This window comes from Pteropus medius, unplaced genomic scaffold (genome assembly GCF_902729225.1).
Source record: "Pteropus medius unplaced genomic scaffold, Ma_sr-lr_union100, whole genome shotgun sequence".
Classification (NCBI taxonomy): domain Eukaryota; kingdom Metazoa; phylum Chordata; class Mammalia; order Chiroptera; family Pteropodidae; genus Pteropus; species Pteropus medius.
Window position 1 is genome coordinate 4582552 of NW_024340695.1, and position 6153 is coordinate 4588704.

At 45.5% G+C, this 6153-nt stretch overlaps 1 pseudogene; it reads right to left on the reverse strand.

Annotated features, from left to right (window-relative positions):
- Positions 1-3422: 3422 nt before the first annotated feature.
- LOC120604160 (uncharacterized) lies at positions 3423-3541 on the reverse strand (annotated as a pseudogene).
- Positions 3542-6153: the final 2612 nt, after the last annotated feature.

Sequence of the window (6153 nt, forward strand, 5' to 3'; positions counted from 1 at the left end):
AGAGCTAAGAGTCTGTGTTTCAGTATGATGCAATCCATCTATTTCTGGGACATTTGCCTGAAAATACCTCTTCAACTTTCTGCCCAAGGGTGGTGTGGGTAGTTAAAGGCCCCTAAAAAAAACAGATTTAGGGGTTATTTTCTGTCTTCTAAAGAGGCAAGTCATAGCTCACCAGCAGACACCTTTGGTTCATATCCAAGAGGGAATTTTCACACCTAAGCTGAAGCAAATCAAGAGAATTACAAACTTGTAAGCTTTTCCCAGGCTTTCTTGCATCTGGATGGAAAAGCACAAGCTCACTTTCAAGGAAGTTCTCAAGTCAGACTGTGGGGTTTCCCATAGTAATGAAGTTATTTCTTTTTTGGTTCTGGATGTGCACCCAGAACCATCACAGTTTATCCCACTCCAGTATAATCTATAAAACTATTTCAACACTAGACCCAGAATCCTGCAACATGGCAGTCCTATCTGAGCCACATGCTGATAGGGGTTGCTCCTTAATGAACCAGAGTGTGAACTGGCCCCTGGAGGGAGAGGAATTCCTCCCTGCTCCAAGCATGTACAATGTCTGCAGTCGGGGAATCACTTTGGGGATAACATGACAGATTTTCCTGGATGAGAATTCTGAAACTCTTCCAAATCACTAGAAAAAGTCTGTTCAAACAATTGCATGGAAAAAAACAACATGCAGGGTTTACAGGGTCACTAGCTTACTCAGCAGCAGAGTGTGGTGCAAATATTTGGGGTCCTCCTCTAGTACCATGACCTTGAATAAGATGCCTAAATTTTGAAACCCACTTGCCTTCTATGTGAAATTAGGATCATGGGCCTTATGGAACTTTCATGTGAATTTAGTGGGGTCATTACAGGCAAAACACTCAGTACTCACTGGCATGGGGTGGACACTATGAGCTCTTGAATTCCTTACATTCTTGGGGACATGGGGTTGGAGTTTCTCCTTTCTTCTCTTGGAAATCACCCAAAGCAACAGGGAGAAAAAAAGTCCAAATTAGCCTCTTCTTGATGAATTAGGAGCACAGACACCCTCAACCACCTTGCTCTTGCCCCGGGGCCTTGGATCCTACCTTCTCTCTGTGTCACACACCCTACAGTTATTCGTGTACTTTGGCTCCTTCTCATCTGTCATGTTTTACTTCTCAGAGACATCTCTCACCATGCTGCTCTTATTATTATTACATCTCCATGGGATGACAGGGACTGGATGGAGAATACTACCTGTCTGGACAATGTGCCTTGTCTGAATGTTTCGCATAAGATACTTTCAAGCTCATTCTCTTGGAAGGGCATTGAGGTGTTTCTTTTCTTTGTCCTGATGAATTGCAATAGATTTTAGATCCATTATACATTGTATGTATGGTGTAGTTCAATATATAGGATTGGTATAGATGTGGACATTTCAGAGCTAAGCTAATAAGGATAGTGTATGTCATGGTGAACACACACACAGACACACACATAAAACTCAGAGTTAGAATATTTGAGTCCTACATACAAGGTTTGAAAAGTCTCAGACAAAACACCCTCTTTCCCCCACCATACCCCTGACCTCTGCCCTGAGGGCCCTTCCCTTCTATTCTGTCTCCAAGAGCAGAGCCAACTAGCCTGGAAACCAGGGGATGGGATGCTGCTGTACTCTGGCAAGTCCAAACAACTTCATGATGGCTCATCCAGCAGGCTTTCTCCCAGCCCTCAGCGTCTCATTTGGCAAAAGTGAACTTGAGACAGGGAATGATCTGAAAGCCAAGTTCTTGCAGTCTTGAGACAGAACTTGAATTTGCTGTGGCTCTACACATTATTCCCTTCTCATGGGCTTAAGACACTTGAATATGGAAGTGACTAGCTTTGCCAACAAAGATGGAGCATCATCCTGGCTCCTGTGGCTGCCTAACCTTGGGTGCTTCTATCATTCTTGGAAGCCACAGGCACAAGTTGTCCCTTGTGAAGAGCATTTGTGTTCTGTTTCACCAATTAGTAAACTGAAGTTCAGAGAGGTTAATCAACTCACTCATGATCACACACCTTATAAATGGAGATGTGAAATAAGCTACTTTGCCCTAAATCTTTAACCCCTTTGCTAATACTTCCAAATTGATGGAAACAAAACACATGAAACTCAATGAGTTGGAGGGGCAGTGAAACTCCTAGAAAAGGTTTAAAGTCATGTCCTGTCACCTTCCAATTATGTGATTGCAAATGGGCCACGACTTCACAGCACTTTGGCTTATTACCTATAAAATGGGGGAATGACACCTGCTGAGGTTGCCTCCCAGAGATATTGGGCCTGTGAACTGGGATGGAAACAGACGTGCTCTGAAAACAGGGCAGATCGTATAAATATTAACTTCCATTATCCTTAGTGGTAATGAAATACATAACATTATATATTTAAGAAAATTGTCGGGAAATCCTTTAAAATAATTGAGTTCTTCCATAAGACAAATAATCAATAATCTGTTTTATAAACACACTTTCCTTAGATGAGACTCCCTGGAATTATGCCTTTCACTCTGGCAGCATTCCCATGTCCTTAGACAGTGCTAAGGCAGGAGATGGGGCTGAATAAGAAAGTGATTGGACAATGTTCCTCTCTTTAATGATTTCAAACGTTATGCTATCATTTCCAGGGTTAGTGCTGCTAGGGCACTAAAATACAGAGAAAGCTCCACAAGCTCACAGGCCAGGGTGATGACAAGCCAGGAGGCCAGTTGTCCCTGCTTCCATTCTTCCACAAAAATAGGATCCTACTCTTTAGTCCTAATTTTAGGAGGTTACCCAGAGCAAAGGCAATATTTCTCAGCCTGCTTTATAGCTGGGTCCAGTCATGTGACTAAATTCAAGGCAATGGGATATAAGTTGAAGTGTCATATGGCAACTTCCAGTTTCCTTTCTTAAGCTGGCTTTCAACATTTGTCTATTCTTCTTTTCTGCTGGCTGGAATGCAGATGAGATGATAGGAGTTGGAACAGCCATCTTGAACCATGAGGTGACTGTATTATTAGAGGCTGTGTACAGGAGAGAAAGGAGAGAAAGAGCCGAGGTCTATAAATCCTCCTTGGACTTGGCTTCTCTCTGTCACTCAGTCCTGCCTTTCATCATGTTGGTTCATTCTCAGGCTGCATAAGGAGATTCCCCAGGAATTCTAGCCTTACTTTGTGGCCACCTCCAATCCAGGAGATTCTGTCCCCTGAGAACTCAAACCAAATTCCAGAATTAGTCTCATTGTCCCTGTGTGGCCGGAGTTGGGTTGTGGGTCTGTCCTTTTTTTTTTTAAAAAAAATTTTTATTTATTTATTTTAATTTTAATTAATTAATTTATTTTTATTTAGGCAAAGCCACCCTTGGTTGACCTCACAGATTGCAAGTACCTTGCCAGCTTGCAATCCTTTATTTTTTATTTTTTACGCCTACAGCACCTGGTCTTCCTAGGTGGTTTTTCGCCTAAGTACTAACCAGGCCCGACTCTGCTTAGCTTCTGAGATCAGACTGGATTGGGCTTGTTCAGAGTGGCATGGCTGTAGACCTGGGTCTGTCCTTTAATTATGTACTATAAGGTGTTAAAAACTTTGTATGCTGTGCTTATTCATATAGCAGGCAATTCAAGGTGGTTTTACAATTCCTATTTATATCTTTTAAGCCAGCTTTTGATTTATTCACTGTGTGTTATGGCTGGTAATTCATCACCTCCTTTGTTTGATGTAAGTGATCTGAGATCCTGGGGACAAAGGTGGCCTGCCGCAGGATGAGTAAGCTGGGGGCATGTATTACTTTCTGGTATCTAGTGCCTTTTCTACTTCAGGGGAGCTTAGGAGTGACCAAGGTAGCCAGAGACACCTTCTCCCTACTCCTGGCATCTGGCGCTTTAGTTGTAGGTCTGCAGCCAGAGCCTGGCTGACATGGGGCTTACTCTTGGTAGTGGTGGCCAACAGTGGCCACAGCAGAGCCCCAATGAAACTGTTCAGCATAACTGGAGCTCCTGAGACTGTTCATTCTGTGCTGGTCTGAGCTTGATTCTCCAGCCTCCTCAGCACCTTCCAGTGTCCCCTTTCTTTGCTTGCATCAACAGAGTCTGTTTCTGAGGTTGGTAACAAAGGACTGACTGTTGCAAAGAAACACCCCAGTAGTGGTGGAGCCTGTACCTTGAATCCAGTCCCAGAATAGCAGCTGACTCAGAGCTGGTGCTCAGTGAGCCACATAGATGCAGGGTGGGGTGGCCCCCCATTAACAAGCCTTCCTGGCTGGAGCTGATGTTGCCAACATGAGAGAGGCTGAAGAGGAACCCATGGGTTTGAGCGGGCCCCCCGGGTAAGGGTAGGGCTCATGGGCTTGGCTGCAGAGTCCCAGGGGAGCCCAGCAAGGATGCTTCCCTGGATCTGCAAGTCAGAATGTTGAGAGGGACTCAAAGGTCCTCTCCAACAGCATGGAAGCGGGGGTTGCCAGGGTCGGGCATGGAGCCTTGGGACATCTTGGGTCAGCTGACTGTCAGCAGCTGTTTCTCTGCATGGTTTCTTCTAAATTTATTTAGGAAGACCTTGTTACAACCAAACAATGTGACCAAACCTAGAGAAAACATAAACCTGGGAGGATGGGTGTGGTTTCCCCATGCTGCTCCGTGGTGGTTAAGATCCAAATAAAACTGGAATGTGTGGTATGGACGGTGTGCACATTCATATAAGTGATATGCATATTCACATGTGCCTATGTGTTGTGTATGCACACATATGTATGTATGTTTCTATATCTATGTAAGACCTAAGGGCTACCCTCTCCCCTCAGTTCCTTCTTCTAGGTTTACAAGACAGGATCTATGGTGAGAGGCCAGTGCTGGACTGGATTGGGGGAGGAGGGTTGTGTCTGAGCACAAATGGTCCGGTATCAGGGAGCACATCCTTTCTTTCCCAGGGCTGGGCCACCCTAGAGATGGAGGTGACATGTGGCTGAGGATGGGATTACATGGCTGTCTCCCTCAACCTGGAATTCCAGCAGGTCATACCCAGGCACATGTCACAAGCATATGATTCCAGCCATCCTTTCCCTAGGAAGAAAAGCCTAGGGGAGCTCTGTTGATCTCCCTGTAAGAAGCACTGAGCATTTAGCTCTGTATCCAGAGTGAGTGATGGGTAAGAGACATCGTCCCCATCGCCATTCATATCTTTTGCCATTAGCAGAGTCCAGGGCTTTTACCTGGGAGATGGAGGCCACAGCTCTGGGGAGCATATATGAGAGTGAACAATTATGAATAAGATTCTAGCTAGAAAGATCCAGAATCACAATGGGAGGCCTGAAGGCTCAGCTGTTGTGACAAGAAAACACTCCCACTGTTTTCAGACCAATACGAGCTCCAGGCTCTGCTGAGAGGTCCCTGGAACTGCTGCCCCCTGGAATGCATCACTGGAGGAGCTTACAAAACCTGGTTCCTGGTCCCCCCCGCAGAAACTTTTGTTCATATGGCCACACTATATAGCCTGGGCAGGGGATTCTAAGAGGTAGCCAATCTGGGAACCCATGGTCAGGCCATTTGCCTTCCTCCAACCAGCTTGCAATTATATACCCTGGCCTCCTGTTATAGTCATCTGATTTTCTTCCAGACTTGGATGGCCTGCCCAGAAGGGCTCACTTAACATTTCTTAGCTATGGCCTGGGCACTGGCGGTTTTCAAAGAGCTCTGGGCAATTCTAACACAAAGCCTGGGGCGAGACCCACTAGGTCCCAGAGTTTGTGAACCTCTTTCTTTTGTAGGTTAATTTGTCTCACAATTAAATGAAAGTACCTCTGATTTGAAGTGGAGGCCAGTGAACCTGGCTAGAGGCTGACTGCTGGGCACTTAGAGATGCTGGAGTAAAGCAGAAAGCACCGTCAGAAGTACCCTGCCCTCTGCCTTTCCTTTATATTTACAATATCCTGTCCCATGTTCCAGGCTGGCCTCAAACTGCCCTTGGCCAACAGGATATGGCAGAAGTGGAACTTAAGAGGCTATGTCCTTCTGCTCCCTCTCTGGACCTGCTGCCTAGTGTGGGCAAGACTGAGTGGGATTTGATCCTAATAGAGGATTTGATGTCACGTAGAGCAGCTGAGCCCAGACACGACCAGAGCTACCCATCCACTTTCCAACCACAGAATTCTTGACACGAATAC